Below are 17924 nucleotides of genomic sequence, written 5' to 3' on the forward strand. Positions count from 1 at the left end.
CAGGCAATACTTTTCCAATATAACACAATCCTTCAGAGTTTGGGGCAAGCCACTTATACGCCTTCCTCCCGCATATGAAATATGCATCATCGGGGAGAACATATGGGACGGAGTAGGACATAACCATATTACACATTTTCCATGTGAAATCTCCTAACCCTAATTCTCCCATCTGTCTAGTACACGTATCAGCTTGTACGATATGTGCACAGTATCCTGGTGATACCTCTCCAACTCTCGTAATCCTACTTCCTAGGGTATACCTATACCGGAAAGATTTTCCTCTACTGGCTATGTGGCGTATAAGCTCTGTATCTGTCGGCATTCTATCTGCTCTATATGAAAAGGTCATGGTTTGGTTACTCCATGACACTTCCCAATTTCCCGGCTTTCGGGGATTGGAAATGTTAAAACATATGAGGGATCTATCCACATGATATTGGTGGAGCTTCAAACTAGGAGGACTGGAGATATTAAACCTCCTGTCCACCGGTCTCCCACCACTTAGCTCAAGTACCTCCCCTATCGTTAAAGGAAATGGTACTAGTCCTGATTTGCTATGACCTTGAGGTACTTGAGAGCATACCCAACAATCTGTTTGATTTAACACGCTACCCACTAAGGAGTGATAGTCACTCAAGGGATGCCGGTCCATGTGGATATTAAAACTGGATTGGCATTTCTTAATGCACCCATCCTCGACTACGTTGTCACAGAGCCTACAGATACAGTTTTCTTCAGCTAACAATCCTTCACAATTCCTTCTATTGTCAATGCTATCGGATCGTTTTCTGATACTCGCCTTTGCTTGTTGATTATGTTGTTCTCGGAAAACTACGCCTCCATCTCTGTCATCAGAACCCATTCCAGAACCTCTCTCGACCTCCATGGTACTCTCGCCGGAACAGACTGCTCTGGTCAACATCATGGTCAACAGGAAAATCCGGATCACAGTCTCTTGGGGCAAGTCCATCTTATAGGAGGAAACGAAGAAGAATGAGAAGGGGGGGAAAATAATTTGAGGGAGAGGGGATGGGAAGTTGGAGAAAAACAATAAAAGGGAACAGGGAATCGACAACTGCTTTTGATCTTGTGATTTTCAATGCTCAGGTGCCGCCTCAGTCCTCCTGGAACAGACACTCCAGTGATACAACGTCCTCTACCGTCTGTTCCTTATCACGGGACCTCTCTGGATCAGCAACCTTCTTACAATGGGACGAATGAACCCAAGTCTCTCTCTCGGCAACTTTCAATGCTGTAGTGCTAGTCAATAAGACTTGGTATGGTCCTTCCCATCTGTCAATAAGGCAACCTGAGCGTCGAAAATTTCGTATCATTACATACTCCCCAGGTTCAATGTCATGACAATTACTATCTGGTAAATCAGGAATCACCAACTTCAAATTATTATTTTGATTCCTTAGCTGTTTACTCATATTAACCAGGTACTTTACAGTCACTTCATTGTTACACTTCAAATCATCCTGAGGGTTAATCATAACATGCGGTTGTCGACCAAACAAGATTTCAAAAGGGGACAGATTAAGAGGGGACCTGGGAGTGGTTCTGATGCTGTACAGTACAATGGGTAAAGCTTCTGGCCATGTCAATCCTGTTTCTGCCATAACTTTGCTCAAATTATTTTTAATAGTGCTATTCACTCTTTCCACCTTCGCACTCGCCTGTGGACGGTATGGAGTGTGCAGCTTGCTATCAATTCCCATCAACTTACACATTCCTTGAAAGACATCACCTGTAAAATGGGTACCCCTATCACTTTCGATAATTCTAGGGATACCATATCTACATACAAATTCCTGCACAATTTTCTTAGCAGTAAACATAGCGGTATTTGTGGCCGCCGGGAATGCTTCAACCCAATTTGAGAACACATCTATACAAACAAGTACATATTTCAAATTTCGACAAGGGGGTAATTGAATGAAGTCAATCTGTATTGCCTGGAAAGGACCGCCTGCAGGTGGGATATGAGATGGTTCTGTTGGTATTGCCTTTCCGATATTCTTTCTCAAACAGGTAAGGCATGACATTGCTCTCTTACTTGCATGAGATGAAAATCCTGGGGCGCACCAATATGCTCTTACCAACTTGCACATTCCTTCCTTGCCCAGATGAGTCAGCCCGTGAGCTGCCTCAGCTAAACATGGAAGATATGCTCTGGGGGCCACCGGTTTACCTTGTCCATCCGTCCAGAGTCCTGAGGACTCCTGGCCATATCCCTTCGCCTTCCAGACTGCCTTTTCCTGTGTGGAACACAAATTTTGCATTTCACACAACTTCTGTGTGTTGATGGTATTAAATACCATCAGTTGTGTGGTGTCTGTCTGTCTGGGGGTACCAGCTGCTAACTTAGCTGCTTCGTCTGCTCGGCTGTTACCAAGTGATACTGGGTCCTGGCTATATGTGTGTGCTTTACACTTGATAACAGCCACTCTGTCGGGTTCCTGTATCGCTGTTAGAAGCCTTTTGATGTGAGCTGCATGCGCTACCGGTGTACCAGCTGCCGTCATGAAATTTCTGAGGCGCCATAGGGCTCCGAAATCATGGACTACCCCGAATGCGTATCTAGAGTCGGTGTAGATATTGGCTGATTTGCCCTTAGCCAATTCACATGCTCTGGTTAGGGCGACCAGTTCAGCAACCTGGGCTGAGTGAGGTGGGCCTAGCGGTTCCGCTTCTATGGTGCCTTGGTCATCTACGACTGCGTATCCAGTACACAAGTCTCCCGAGTCTGACTGTCTGTGACAACTACCGTCCGTGTAGAAAGTTAGATCTACATTTTCCAGCGGGTTGTCACTGATGTCAGGCCTTGCGGTAAAATTTTGGGTCAAATATTCCATACAATCATGTGTGTCCTCCTGTGTGTTAAATTCTCCTTCCCCACCACTCTCATCCTCCACCCTTTGTGCCTGTCCAGGCACACCTGGGAGATATGTTGCAGGATTTAATGCACTGCATCTCCTTATGGTGATGTTTACGGGGGCCATTAGTGCCAATTCCCATCTTGTAAACCGCGCTGATGAGACGTGCCTGGTTTGGGCAGAATTTAGCAAGGCTGACACTGCATGTGGTGTATGAATTGTGAGGTTGTGACCTAGCACTACATCTTCGCTTTTCGTTACTAGCAATGCTATCGCAGCGACGCTTCGCAAGCATGTGGGGAGGGATCGCGCTACCGTGTCTAGCTGAGCGCTGTAGTATGCTACTGGCCTGCTGGCATCACCGTGCTTTTGGGTTAAGACGCCTGCCGCGCAACCAGCACTTTCTGTTCCGTACAGCTCAAAGGGTTTCCCATAGTCTGGCATACCTAATGCTGGTGCCTGCGTTAGGCACTGTTTAAGTCTCTCAAATGCCATCTCGGACTCGTCTGTATGCGAAATCCGATCAGGTTTGTTTGAGGAGACCATCTCCTGCAGAGGTAACGCTAGAATGGAAAACCCTGGGATCCAGTTACGGCAATACCCACACATTCCTAAAAATGTTCTGATCTGTTGCTGGGTTTTTGGCAGAGTCATGTCTCTAATTGCTTGAATTCTATCAGTGGTCAGGTGTCTCAGTCCTTGTGTTAGACAGTGTCCCAAATATTTTACCTTAGTTTGGCATAATTGCAACTTGTCTTTGGAAACCTTGTGTCCTGTGTCTGAAAGATGAAACAGGAGCTGTTTCGTATCCTTCAGGGATGCTTCCAATGAATCAGAACACAGTAGTAGATCATCCACGTACTGTATTAATACTGATCCACTCTCTGGTTGGAAAGACTGTAAACAATCATGCAAAGCCTGGGAAAATATACTTGGACTGTCTATGAAACCTTGTGGTAATCGAGTCCATGTGTATTGGACTCCTCTGTATGTGAATGCAAACAAATATTGGCTGTCAGGGTGCAGAGGTACCGAAAAGAAAGCGGAGCAGAGGTCAATAACAGTGAAAAATTTCGCAGTGGGAGGGATTTGCATAAGGATGACAGCTGGATTTGGCACTACGGGGAACTGACTCTCAACTATTTTGTTGATCCCCCTTAGATCCTGCACTAGCCGGTAACCCCTCCCCCCACTCTTTTTCACAGGGAAGATGGGACTATTGGCAGTGCTGGACGTTCTTACCAGAATACCCTGTTGTAGCAAGCGCTCTATTACGGGATACACTCCTAACTCCACCTCTGGCTTCAGAGGGTACTGTGGGATTTTTGGAGCTATCCTACCATCTTTTACTTGTACAACTACTGGAGCTACGTTTGCCATTAATCCAGTGTCCTGTCCATCTTTAGTCCAAAGTGACTCTGGTATCTGGGATGTCATTTCTTCTACTTTGGATGGAGTCCTATTTGTCATAATGGTATGTGACATTAATTTTGATGGGGAGTCTAACATGTCTCGCACTTCCTGAGCGTGATTCTCAGGTATGTCCAAGAATACACCTTCAGGAGTACAATAAATGACGCACCCCATTTTACACAATAAGTCTCTTCCCAGGAGATTAGTCGGTGCCGATGCAGCCAGCAAAAAGGAACGCTTGGTATGTAAAGGCCCTACTGTAATCTCGGCTGGTTTGCTAACAGGGTAGTGCTGGACTACTCCCGTTACCCCTATGGCTGGAATTGTCTTACCAGTGGTTCTCATGCCCACTGTCGAATTTATCACTGATTTGGCCGCCCCTGTGTCTACAAGAAAGTTTAATGATTTACCAGCTACATTGATTGCAATTTCAGGTTCACTCCCAAGGCTTGCAATCAATTTTACTGGCTGCAGATTACAGGTATGGCTACACCCCTATTGGGTATGGTGACCTCCCTGAATCCCGCTGGCAGCAACTACTTGTGAAGGGGTTAAATGGGAACTGCCAGGAGTTTGCCAGTCTCTGTTCGGGGGGTATCTTTTTGTTTCTCCTGCATGTGGCTCATAACTCCGTCTCTGCGGACCTTGCTCCCAATGTCGTGTGTCGTGTCGTTGTCTAGGGGGTTGGTAAGATCTTTGCGAATTTTTCGCTCTACAGTCTCGTGCTATGTGTCCCTGTTTATGACAAAAATAACATGTTACCACATTTGACTTACCCACAGGGTTTGGTGATATAAACACAGGCTGTTTTGTGGTCAGGGCCTGTATACTTACTGACATTAACTTATCACCTTGCGACTCCCTGTGTCTGGTGATATTCCGGTCGTGATCAATAGCAGCCTCTCTCAAAGTAGCCACTGACAGACCTCGCCAACATGGTTGCGTGGTCTGTACCCTTGTCTTTAATGCTTCTTTTAAACCATCCATTAGCACAGATACTGCTACTTCTTGATGGTTTGCATTGGTCCTAATGTCCTCTATGCCAGTGTACTTTGCCATTTCTAATAATGCCCGGTGAAAATAATCAGCAGCTGTTTCTGTCTCTTTTTGTTTAATGGAAAAAATTCTATTCCATTTGGCTACAGCTGGGAAATACTCCTTTAACTGTAAATTTATTCTTTTTACGTTATCTTTGTTGTACACATCTGTAAGAGGTACATCCAGATCCAATCCACAGTCAGCTAAAAATTGAGCTGAGTCGACATTGGAGGGTAAACATGCCCTCAGCAATATCTGCCAGTCTTTGTTATTGGGCTCTAAAGTGTTTCCTAGGTCTCTGATGTATTTTTGGCTAGCAACTAAGTATTTTCTGGGGTCAGGGAATTCAGACACTATGGTCCTTAATTCCATTCTGGAAAATGGGATATACATGGCAATGTTCCTGATAGGAGTGACTCCTGATGTGTCAGTTTTCCCATTTGGAACAGCTATTACCCTAACAGGATTAAGTCTACTAACATCATTCTGTGTAGATTCTACAGCCTGTGGTGAAATGGTTTCAGCATAGTGTAAGGTGCCGTACTTACCCGTTGATACGACCTCACCTGTCCCTCCGCTAGGGGGCTTTGTTACTAATCTTATGGGTTGGGCCGTGCCTACTGTCGTTTCTGATATAGTGGCTGCTAGAGAGAGCGCCGATATTGTTGCCGATTCGTCCTCTTGATCACACTCCTGGGGAAAGTTCAAAACAGGGTACAACTTGCACGGGTTAATGCTTGCATTGGTTAACTTATTAACATTATCCTTAACATTTATACAGTTGCTAAGTGCCTGTTTGTTACCCCCTGATGCGTCATTCTCCGCAACCAATTTCTCTCCTGATATGTATGGTGGCGGCGGGGCCGTGGCTATCAGTTTCCTGATAGGGCCAGATCCCGCCGCCAGAGCCAATCCTCTCTGTATTTCACCCTCCTGTTGCCATAGCTGCAAATAATCATAATGTTGGATTCGTCTCTTTGTTGATTTAATGAGACATATCCTCCTCCTTAAATTCATTAACACTTCTGGGCTGAAGCTACCTACTCTTGGGAATTTCTCCCCGTCATGTACTGTCATTCTCTCCCATTCATCACATAAAATTTCTGTATGTAAACCATATTTTTCACACATTACATACCTTGCCGACCCGACTGGTCGGTTTACTGAATCAACCCGAACCGAGGTTGATCGCCCCCTTCCTGAACAACTGGCCCCCATAATTTGCAGGTGTTGCTTGCTCTACCTCTGACCTTTATCTCAGGGTCTTCAGCGAACCCTTACAAAAAACCAAAATATTAAAAGATAGGTTGACGGTGAAGTTTACCGAGCACCTCACTCACTCGCCCACGCCGACCAATACGCCCACACACTGATATAGCGCTGGCGTACTCGACCCAGGGCCCCTATGAACCTCTATTTACTGGAACATGCGAGAGATATCCGAAGAACACTTACTCTTTCCAGTAACTATTGGTTGTTGGACAATTCCTGAGTGACCAGCGAACTTCCCTTCAGAAAATAAAAAATTACACAAATAACGTCAGAATGTACAAATAGTTTTATGACCGGGTTTGTACACAAATGGTACTGGTCAGACTAACTTAATGCACACAATTACGTGCGGTACAATCGTTCAGCACATAAGCAACTAATCTTATGTACGGAGCGACCAGTGGAATCGACATTCAGCAGCTGCGAATTCCTTCAGCCTGAGCTTTTTATGGCCTATATGGGTGTCGCACCAACCCTTCTTGGTGTTGTGCCTTGTCTCTATAGCGGACTTCCTTGTCTGCTGTACTTGGACCTCCTGGTCTGTTATGCGACCTCCTGGTCTGACCTCCTGGTCTGTTACAGTATGACCTCCTGGTCTGCTACACTCTAATGCTCAAATTTTATGTTTAACCAGAGATGCCTCCCTAGCCACCACGTATGTCACTTACACGTATGTACTTCACGAGAACTCGATGATTTCTGTGGTTCAATCCCCAAAATTGTAAAAACAAACACTCACTCACCACATACACACTTTTGTTTCTATTTCTATTTCTGCGCAGAAATTTTTCTTTAGACCAGATGTGTTGTAAATTTGGAGAAGGATCTGTTAATTTAAATTTCGGATTTAAAATAGATTTGCGCTATTTATCGCCTGTTGCGCTATTTATCGCTTGTTGCGCTATTTATCGCCTGTTGCGATATTTATCGCTTATTGCGCTATTTATCGCTTATTGTGCTATTTAAAAATCAACACTATCGTGTGATTTGAGTTACGTGGGCGTACCCAGACGCTCCGTTGCATAATTTACGCTGCGTGCGTCGGCCTTTGCGTACGCGAGTCTCAGCCTTTTGTTAGAGACACGTGTATACAAAACCAATGTCCACCGTAACACAACTAACACGTTTTATCAATGTAGATGATCCTCAGTCGTCTACCGTGCAACACACCAATCTCTCCTTTTACCTTTAGGTAGAGCTGCGTGTGTGCTTTACACTTTATCCCTTAACGCATTACTTTTACACTTTAACTATGAAATAGCGACAAATCTCTCTTAGCACGTTTTATCAATTATAAAATGGCAAACAGGAGAGTGATATATGAAAATACACGAATGAAAAAGAAATGCAGATATGCGTGTGTGCGTACGCAAGATAGAAATAAACAGTTTTAAAAGACACTAGTGTGTTGTTCTTACCTCCGGTTCCCGGATTCCTTCAGCACCCTTTACTAAGCGAAACAGACGCTTATCCCGTCAGCACTGCGAAGAATATGATCTCCCGCCCTTTGCTGATGGATAATGTCTGCTGAAATTACCTAGCAGAGATATGTGAAGGACAGGACGAGCCGCCAATTGATAAAGCTAAATATTTATCTTATTTAAAACCCTTTGTGAGGTCTAAGAACACTGTACGCTATTTGCGTATGGAGTACCGTAAGGGTACGCTCGTTGCGTAACAATCGCTTAGCCGTGGTCGAGACGCTCAAGCGTCACGTTCGCTCACGGCCAAGAGATCACAGGCAGGCACGCTATTGGCTGCTGACTAACGTAATGGTTCGCTATAGCGTAACGGACGCTGTATCGGGAGCGGGCTGCTCAAGCGATACAGACGCTCACGAGAATACGCTGTTGGTATCGGGCACACTTATAGGTGAGCGACTACCGTAATGCTACGCTATCAGCGTAGCGGACGCTCGAGACCACGAGGAGATCACGAGCGGCGCCGACGCTCACAATGTTAAACCTTTATGTCTAAACCACAAACAATGTAATTTGCTGTAAAACCTTAGTGTAGAGATAGGGTGTAAATGCAACACTGTATAACCTTATTAACTCAAAAGCTGTTCGAGCGTCACCGACGCTCTGAGAATACTTAACACTATAAGAAATACACAAATACCGTGCTTAGGGTCCAACGCCTAATATATATATTATGAATGTTATACTTGCAAAAGAATTAATACAATACAAGTCATACACTACAATATAACATAGACTAACTAACCAGGTAACTACACAGTAAATACAATACAAGTACGTTTAAGAGAAAATGAGAGAAAGAGAAGAGAGAGAGAGAAAGATATGGCCCATAATAACAAGAAAAGACAATATGATTACGGAGAAAACTTACGCACAAAGGAAACGATCGCATGCGCCTCTGGACATCCAGCTCCCGATTTTCAGCAATGATAACCGATGAAGAGTGAGTGCTGGATGTGATCGGCCTGTCTATTTATGCCCCACACACAATACAATTCAATGGTCCCTACAATCTCATTGTTCATTGGACACAGGAATTCGTCTTCGCATTATAACAAAAGGTCATAGGTTGATTCATACAGGTGGGCTGTGACTATTTCCAACAGCTCAGGTGGGAGGGAAACTGGGTTTTCCGCCGCATGGATAAGTAAGTGCAAATACAGTAAATGTTCATAAACTTCTTATGTCCATAACTATTCGCACGAGCGATTGATCCGCTTCAAACCAACACCGGAATATTGCTAATTAAATACTCTTCCGATGGATACTAAACACCACTGTATTACTCCTGTCTGACCCTTCGTATCAAACAATGAGGGATCTCTCTGTCCAGGAACATACTACATTAACTAAACTTTCAGAATCTATCAAAGGGACCATAATTTACAAAATGCATTATATGGTGAAAATATGTAACGAAAGAGTCGCCCGCTAGACGCACACAATCTCTACCGTAAATGCGCATACCGTGCGCCTGCGGGTGCCCGCAACAGCGAGTATGCGCACGCACGGGAGAGCGCACGCATGCGCAGCAGGGACACATATGAGGTGCAAATATGGCAGTGTGCATCGTGATATTTTTCTGACTTTGACAGCTTACATGATTCTCCGCCCAGCGAAGAATTCTGGTGGCTTCCGCCATCGCCACTCTGCTCCTTGTGCCGCCTTGGCGGTTTACATGAACTAGTGCGGTGACGTTGTCTGACTGGATCAGAACTGGTTGGTCGCGAAGTAAGGTCTCCGCTTGACATAGGGCGTTGTATATGGCCCTTAGCTCCAGGATGTTGATGTGAAGACAAGTCTCCTGACTTGACCAAAGACCTTGGAAATTTCTTCCCTGTGTGGCTGCTCCCCAACCTCGGAGGCTCGCGTTCGTGGTCACCAGGATCCAGTCCTGAATGCCGAACCTGCGGCCCTCTAGAAGGTGAGCACTCTGCAGCCACCACAGGAGAGATACCCTGGCCCTGGGGGACAGGGTGATCAACTGATGAATCTGTAGATGTGACCCGGACCACTTGTCCAGTAGGTCCCATTGCAAGATCCTCGCATGGAACCTGCCGAAGGGAATGGCCTCGTATGATGCCACCATCATTCCCAGGACTCGAGTGCAGTGATGCACTGACACCTGTTTTGGTTTCAATAGGTTCCTGACCAGAGTCATGAGTTCCTGGGCCTTTTCTATCGGAAGATAAACCCTTTTCTGGTCCGTATCCAGAATAATGCCCAAGCAAAGTCAGACGAGTCGTAGGAACCAACTGCGACTTCGGGATATTGAGAATCCAGCCGTGTTGCTGTAACACCTTCAGTGAAAGTTATACGCTGTTCAGCAACTGCTCTCTTGATCTTGCTTTTATGAGGAGATCGTTCAAGTACGGGATAATTGTGACACCTTGCTTTCGCAGGAGCACCATAATTTCCGTCATTACCTTGGTGAAAATTCTCGGAGAAAATTCTGGAGAGACCAAACGGCAACGTCTGAAATTGGTAATGACAATACTGTACCGCAAATCTTAGGTACGCCTGATGAGGTGGATAAATGAGTACATGAAGGTATGCATCCTTTATGTCCAGAGATATCATAAAATCCCCCCCTTCTAGGCTGGCGATGACCGCTCTTAGCGATTCCATCTTGAACTTGAACCTTTTCAAGTATAGGTTCAGGGATTTTAAATTTAATATGGGTCTGACCAAACCGTCCGGTTTTGGGACTACAAACAGGGTCGAATAATTTCCATTTCCTTGTTGAAGCAGGGGAACCTTGACCACCACCTGTTGAAGATACAATTTGTGAATTGCATTTAACACTATCTCCCTTTCCTGGGGAGAAGATGGTAGGGCCGATTTGAAAAACCGGCGAGGAGGCACCTCTTCGAATTTCAGCTTGTAACCCTGAGAAACAATTTCTATTGCCTAGGGATCCACCTGCGAATGAACCCAGATGTGGCTGAAAACTCGAAGACGTGCCCCCAACTGGGCGGACTCCTTTAGCGGAGCCCCAGCGTCATGCGGTGGATTTTGTAGAGGCCGGGGAGGACTTCTGTTCCTGGGAACTAGCTGTGTTGTGCAGCTTCTTCCCTCTGCCCTTACCTCTGGCAAGAAAGGACACACCTCGTACTTTCTTGTTTCTCTGTGATCGAAAGGACTGCATTTGATAATGTGGTGCTTTCTTAGGCTGTGAGGGAATATAAGGCAAAAAATTTGATTTACCAGCTGTAGCTGTGGAGACTAGGTCCGAGAGACCTTCCCCAAACAATTCCTCACCCCTGTAAGGTAAAACCTCCATATACCTTTTTGAGTCGGCATCACCTGTCCATTGCCGGGTCCATAGGACTCGTCTAGCAGAAATTGACATAGCGTTTATTCTAGAACCCAGTAGACTAATGTCACTTTGAGCATCTCTTATATATAGGACAGCATCTTTTATATGCCCTATGGTCAATAACATAGCATCCTTATCTAGGGTCTCAATCTCTGCTGATAAGGTATCTGTCCATGCTGCCACCGCGCTACAACCCCGGCCGACGCAATTGCCGGTCTGAGTAAGGTACCAGAATGTGTGTAAATGGACTTTAGGGTAACCTCCTGCTTGCGGTCAGCATGGTCCCTGATGGTAGCCGTATCCTGGGATGGCAGCGCTACCTTTTTGGATAAGCGTGTCAATGCTTTATCCACCCTAGGGGAGGATTCCCACCGTATCCTGTCCATTGGCGGGAAAGGATACGCCATAAGAATCCTTTTGGGAATCTGCAGCTTTTTGTCTGGAGATTCCCAAGCTTTTTCACATAATTCGTTCAACTCATGTGAGGGGGGAAAGGTTATCTCAGGTTTCTTTCCCTTATAGATGTGTACCCTCGTGTCAGGGACAGGGGACTCTGTGATGTGCAAAACATCTTTTATTGCAATAATCATATATCGAATACATTTAGCCAATTTTGGCTGTAACTTTGCATCATCGTAGTCGACACTGGAGTCAGAATCCGTGTCGGTATCTGTGTCAACTATTTGGGATAGTGGGCGCTTTTGAGACCCCGAAGGTCCCTGCGACATAGGGACAGGCATGGGTTGACTCCCTGACTGTTCCCTAGCTTCAGCTTTGTCTAATCTCTTGTGTAATAAGTTTACATTAGCACTTAAAACATTTCACATATCCATTCAGTCAGGTGTCGGCGTTGTCGATGGAGACACCACATTAATTTGCTCCTGCTCCTCTCTAGGAGAGCCTTCTACCTCAGACATGTCGACACACGTGTACCGACACACCATACACTCAGGGAATCCTCTTATCTGAGGACAGTTCCCCAACAAGGCCCTTTGGAGAGACAGAGAGAGAGAGTATGCCAGCACACACCCCAGCGCTATATGACCCAGGAAAAAAACACAATAATTTTATGTTTACCCAGTAGCGCTGTATTTCCATATATATATGCGCCTAATTATGTGCCCCCCTCTTCTTTAAGACCCTCTTTCTACCGTGGTATAAGCAGGGGAGAGTCCGTGGAGCTTCCCCTCAGCGGTGCTGTGGAGAAAATGGTGCTGGTGAGTGCTGAGGGAGAAGCCCCACCCCCTCAGCGACGGGCTTCTGTCCCGCTCAAATATAGTAAAAAAATGGCGGGGGCTCTTATATATATATATACAGTGCCTAGCTGCATATATATTTATTTTGCCAAAGAGAGGTCTATATTGCTGCCCAGGGCGTCCCCCCTGAGCCCTTCACCCTTACACTGACTGCCGTGTGTGAGGTGTATGGGAGCAATGGAGCACAGCTTTACTGCTGTGCGTTACCTCAGTGAAGATCATGAAGTCTTCCGCCGCCTCTGAAGTCTTCTTTTCTTCTCATACTCACCCGGCTTCTATCTTCCGGCTCTGCGAGGGGGACGGCGGCGCGGCTCTGGGACGGACGGCGAGGGTGAGACCTGCGTACCGATCCCTCTGGAGCTAATGCTGTACAGTAGCCTAAGAAGCAGAGCCTATCAACTCACAGAAGTAGGTGTGCATCTCTCCCCTCCGCCCCTCGATGCAGGGAGTCTGTTGCCAGCAGGCTCCCTGAAAATAAAAAAATCTAACAAATATACTTTCTGTCAGGAAACTCAGGAGAGCTCCCTGAAAAGCACCCAGTCTCCTCTGGGCACAGTAGTAAACTGAGGTCTGGAGGAGGGGCATAGAGGGAGGAGCCAGTGCACACCCAGATCTAAAGTCTTTCTTTAAGTGCCCATGTCTCCTGCGGAGCCCGTCTATCCCCCATGGTCCTTACGGAGTCCCCAGCATCCTCTAGGACGTAAGAGAAAAATTATGCTGGCAGAAAAATCCAATTGAGTGATTAAACAGCTCCAGAGCTGCTCTGTAAGGCAAGTAAAAGGGTGTGGGCCCTGCAGCACTACCTGTAGTTTGCATTGTGCATTGGAAGCCTAGTTTGCTGTCTGTTTCCACTTCTTTTTTCTTGAGCCCCTCCCGTCTATACCCTTGTGCACTATCCTGACTTCTCCTCCCGTCTGCTTACTTTGTGCCTTCCAATGCACAATGCAAACTACAGGTAGTGCTGCAGGGCCCACACCCTTTTACTTGCCTTACAGAGCAGCTCTTGAGCTGTTACAGTGCCCAGCTGCTGCAAGAAATCAGCGTGAATGCTTCAGGGGCTGGGGCATGGCCAACATGAGCCCCACACCGAAGGAGGGTGGGGGTGTTTAATGCGAACTAGGGGTCTCGCACAATGCGAACTACAGGTAGTGCTGCAGGGCCCACACCCTTTTACTTGCCTTACAGAGCAGCTCTGGAGCTGTTACAGTGCCCAGCTGCTGCAAGAAATCAGCTTGAATGCTTCAGGGGCTGGGGCATAGCCAACATGAGCCCCACACCGACGGAGGGTGGAGGTGTTTAATGCAAACTAGGGGTCATCCAAGTGCCGCAAAAGGCCGCCATGCCCTGCACGCCCCTTTTCTCTTTTCATATGCAGACGAGGGTTGAAGCCAACTTTGACCCACTGCTTGGATGACATCGCCATATGCAAATCCATCTGCTGCAGGCCTTCCCCCAGGAATGCTTGCACTAGTTGTTGCATTTGGTTTGTTGTTTGGGGGTGCTTCAGTATTAGGCAGCCTTCTGCCCTCCCATGTTCATCTGAAAATATGTGTTCTCCCTGCAGTTGTTGTCCCCAGATGAGAGTTCCCTTGTGCTGCCTCAGTTGAATCTCCTTTACTTGACAGAGATGTGCCTGAGCAGCGGCCCTCCCCAGCCCTATCCCAAATCATACTTATTTTGCATAGGAGATACCATGGTCATGAAGACTGTTCTCCCAGGGTGCGGTTCATTCATTGCATTCTGGGTATGCTGACCCCTGTGATTTCCCCAAATGTGGGAAACTCGACTGCATTATTTAATGCGAACTAGGGGTCATCCAAGCACCGCAAAAGGCCGCCATGCCCTGCATACCCCTTTTCTCTTTTCATAAGCAGACGAGGTTTGAAGCCAACTTTGACCCACTGCTTGGATGACATCACTTGCTGCCTTTCCAATGAAGCAAGTTTAATTTAATAATAGGTGAAAAACCATCCCTACAAAGGTGTTAATCAGATACTTGGCTTTGTGGACACTTTTCAGAGCACAAATTTGTTAGCATAAAAATAAAGCCAGAAAATGAAGAGCTGTTTAATCACTCAATTGGATTTTTCTGCCAGCATATTTCTTTTTCTCTGCAACCCACTGCTAAATTGTGCTTCGTGGCTGTTTTTTTTTATAAAATCACTTAATCAAATCTAACTCTGATTACATCAGAGAAGGCCAGGTACCCTACACCATAAGAGGTGGTTTGAAATTTTTACTTGTCTACTTAAAGATCACCAAAATCTGATAACGAGGTCAATTACGTCCCTAGGTGGGATTGAACCACCAACCTTTTGGTTAACAACTGAACACGCTAACTGTTTGCGCCTCAGAGACACTTTGCAAAAGTACATACTGACAAAGGTTAATAAGCATTCATCTAGAACGTTTCCTAGAAAAACTTTAAAAAGTCAATAATCTGGAGAGTTTTTGTAAGATGTTCCTTCCATCAACCAATGAAGAAACACATTGGTACTTTCCCATGATGAGTGAGTGCTTCAGGATCTCTTGCACTTACATGTGCAGCAAAGGACTACAATGGAAGCATGCTGGGCCTATAACCCAGAGGTAGGCAGATTGCAACTGTCCTCTGCTATATGCATTTTTTTTGTTAATTAAAGTAATCCAAAACTGGGATTGATATTTTGGCTCTTTTATTTTTACTTAAAGTACAATAACTTTTACTGTTTTAATTTGTTTTAATAGTATATTGACAGTATTGTTTTCTTTCAAAAATCCACTTAATTTTCTTTACCCTATTATTAAAATGGTAATTGACAAAAACAAACTACATTGTCACCAGAAGAGCAATACAAAATGTACAAGTGATATATTAAAATCATCTTTTCAGCTTGAATTTCAATGATGCATTGAGGTAACGATTTTGTGAGAAACATCTTCACCCTTAAATAAAGATTTTCTTAATTCCCTACCTGTGTGCTAATTAGATATCACCTTGTTTTCACATTAAACAGACTTTCACATGAGAAAGCAGCAAGGATGCAGTGGCGTTAATGTTTCCTGGTGTCAACCTGTATTATTTCAGTAGACATTGAAATGAGGATGCATCTTGCTGCCATTCCAATGAAGCAAGTTTAATTTAGTAATAGGTTAAAAACCATCCCTACAAAGGTGTTAATCAGAGACTTGGCTTTGTGGACACTTTTCAGAGAACAAATTTGTTAGCATAAAAATAAAGCCAGAAAATGAAGAGCTGTTTAATCACTCAATTGGATTTTTCTGCCAGCATTTTTCTTTTTCTCTGCAACCCACTGCTAAATTGTGCTTCCTAGCTGTTTTTTTTATAAAATCACTTAATCAAATCTAACTCTGATTACATCAGAGAAGGCCAGGTACCCTACACCATAAGAGGGGGTTTGAAATTTTGACTTGTCTACTTAAAGATCACCGAAATCTGATAACAAGGTCAATTACGTCCCTGGGTGGGATTGAACCACCAACCTTTTGGTAAATAGCCTTATACACTAACTGATTGCGCCACAGCGACACTTTTCAAAAGTACATACTGACAAAGGCTAATAAGCATTCATCTAGAACGTTTCCTAGAAACATTTTAAAAAGTCAATAATGTGGAGAGTTTTTGTAAGATGTTTCTTCCATCAACCAATGAAGAAACACATTGGTACTTTCCTATGATGAGTGAGTGCTTCAGGATCTCTTGCACTTACATGTGCAGCAGAGTACTGTAATGGAAGCATGCTGGGCCCATAACCCAGAGGTAGGCAGATTGAAACTATCCTCTGCTATATGCATTGTTTTTATTAATTAAAGTAATCCAAAACTGGGATTGATATTTTTGCTCTTTTATTTTTACTTAAAGTACAATAACTTTTACCATTTTAATTTGTTTTAATAGTATATTGACAGTATTGTTTTCTTTCAAAAATCCAATTAATTTTCTTTACCCGATTATTAAAATGGTAATTGACAAAAACAATCTACATTGTCACCAGAAGAGCAGTACAAAATGTACAAGTGATATATTAAAATCATCTTTCCAGCTTGAATTTCAATGATGCCTTGGTGCAACAATTTTGTGAGAAACATCTTCACCCATAAAGAAAGATTTTCTTAATTCCTTACCTGTGTGCTGATTAGATATCACCTTGTTTTCACATTAAACAGACTTCCCCATGAGGAAGCAGCAAGGATGCAGTGACGTTTATGTTTCCTGGTGTCAACCTGTATTATTTCAGTAGACATTGAAATGAGGATGCATCTTGCTGCCTTTCCAATGAAGCAAGTTTAATTCAGTAATAGGTGAAAAACCATTCCTACAAAGGTGTTAATCAGAGACTTGGCTTTGTGGACACTTTTCAGAGAGCAAATTTGTTAGCATAAACATAAAATCAGAAAATGAAGAGCTGTTTAATCACTCAATTGGACTTTTCTGCCAGCATAATTTTTTTTCTCTGCAACCCACTGCTAAATTGTGCTTCCTAGCTGTTTTTTATAAAATCACTGAATCAAATCTAATTCTGATTACATCAGAGAAGGCCGGGTACCCTACACCATAAGAGGGGGTTTGAAATTTTGACTTGTCTACTTAAAGATCACCAAAATCTGATAACAAGGTCTATTACGTCCCTGGGTGGGATTGAATCACCAACCTTTAGGTTAATAGCCATACACACTAACTGATTGCGCCACAGCGACACTTTGCAAAAGTACATACTGACAAAGGCTAATAAGCATTCATCTAGAACGTTTCCTAGAAAAACTTTAAAAAGTCAATAATCTGGAGAATTTTTGTAAGAAACACATTGGTACATTCCCATGATGAGTGAGTGCTTCAGGATCTCTTGCACTTACATGGGCTATTAACCAAAAGGTTCCCACCCAGTGATGTAATTGACCTTGTGATCAGATTTTGGTGATCTTTAAGTAGACAAGTCAAAATTTCAAACCCCCTCTTATGGTGTAGGGTACCTGGCCTTCTCTGACGTAATCAGAGTTAGATTTAATTAAGGTGCACAAGGGCATAGAAGGGAGCGGTTTAAGAAAAGAGAAGTGGAAACAGACAGCAAACTAGGCTGGAGAGAGACCTGAGACAAAGAGATCTGAATTATACGAGAGCCGACCAGGGGAAACACAAATTATGCAGTCAAGTTTCCCACATTTGGGGAAATCGCAGGAGCAGCACACCCAGAGTGCAATGGGTGAGCCTTTCCCTGGGAGAAGCACCTTCCTGATCATAGTATCTCACCTGGCAGGTAAGTAG

General features: G+C 44.5%; 1 non-coding gene and 1 pseudogene across 1 annotated transcript; one reads left to right on the forward strand and one right to left on the reverse strand.

The window, feature by feature from the left end:
• The first annotated feature begins 14329 nt into the window (after positions 1-14329).
• LOC135030078 (U1 spliceosomal RNA) lies at positions 14330-14508 on the forward strand (annotated as a pseudogene).
• Positions 14509-17761: 3253 nt separating this feature from the next.
• On the reverse strand, positions 17762-17924 carry LOC135030009 (U1 spliceosomal RNA). The gene has a single exon (XR_010226078.1). It is a non-coding gene; the product is annotated as a U1 spliceosomal RNA (small nuclear RNA).

The sequence above is a fragment of the Pseudophryne corroboree genome, unplaced genomic scaffold, assembly GCF_028390025.1.
Source record: "Pseudophryne corroboree isolate aPseCor3 unplaced genomic scaffold, aPseCor3.hap2 scaffold_494, whole genome shotgun sequence".
Classification (NCBI taxonomy): Eukaryota; Metazoa; Chordata; class Amphibia; order Anura; family Myobatrachidae; genus Pseudophryne; species Pseudophryne corroboree.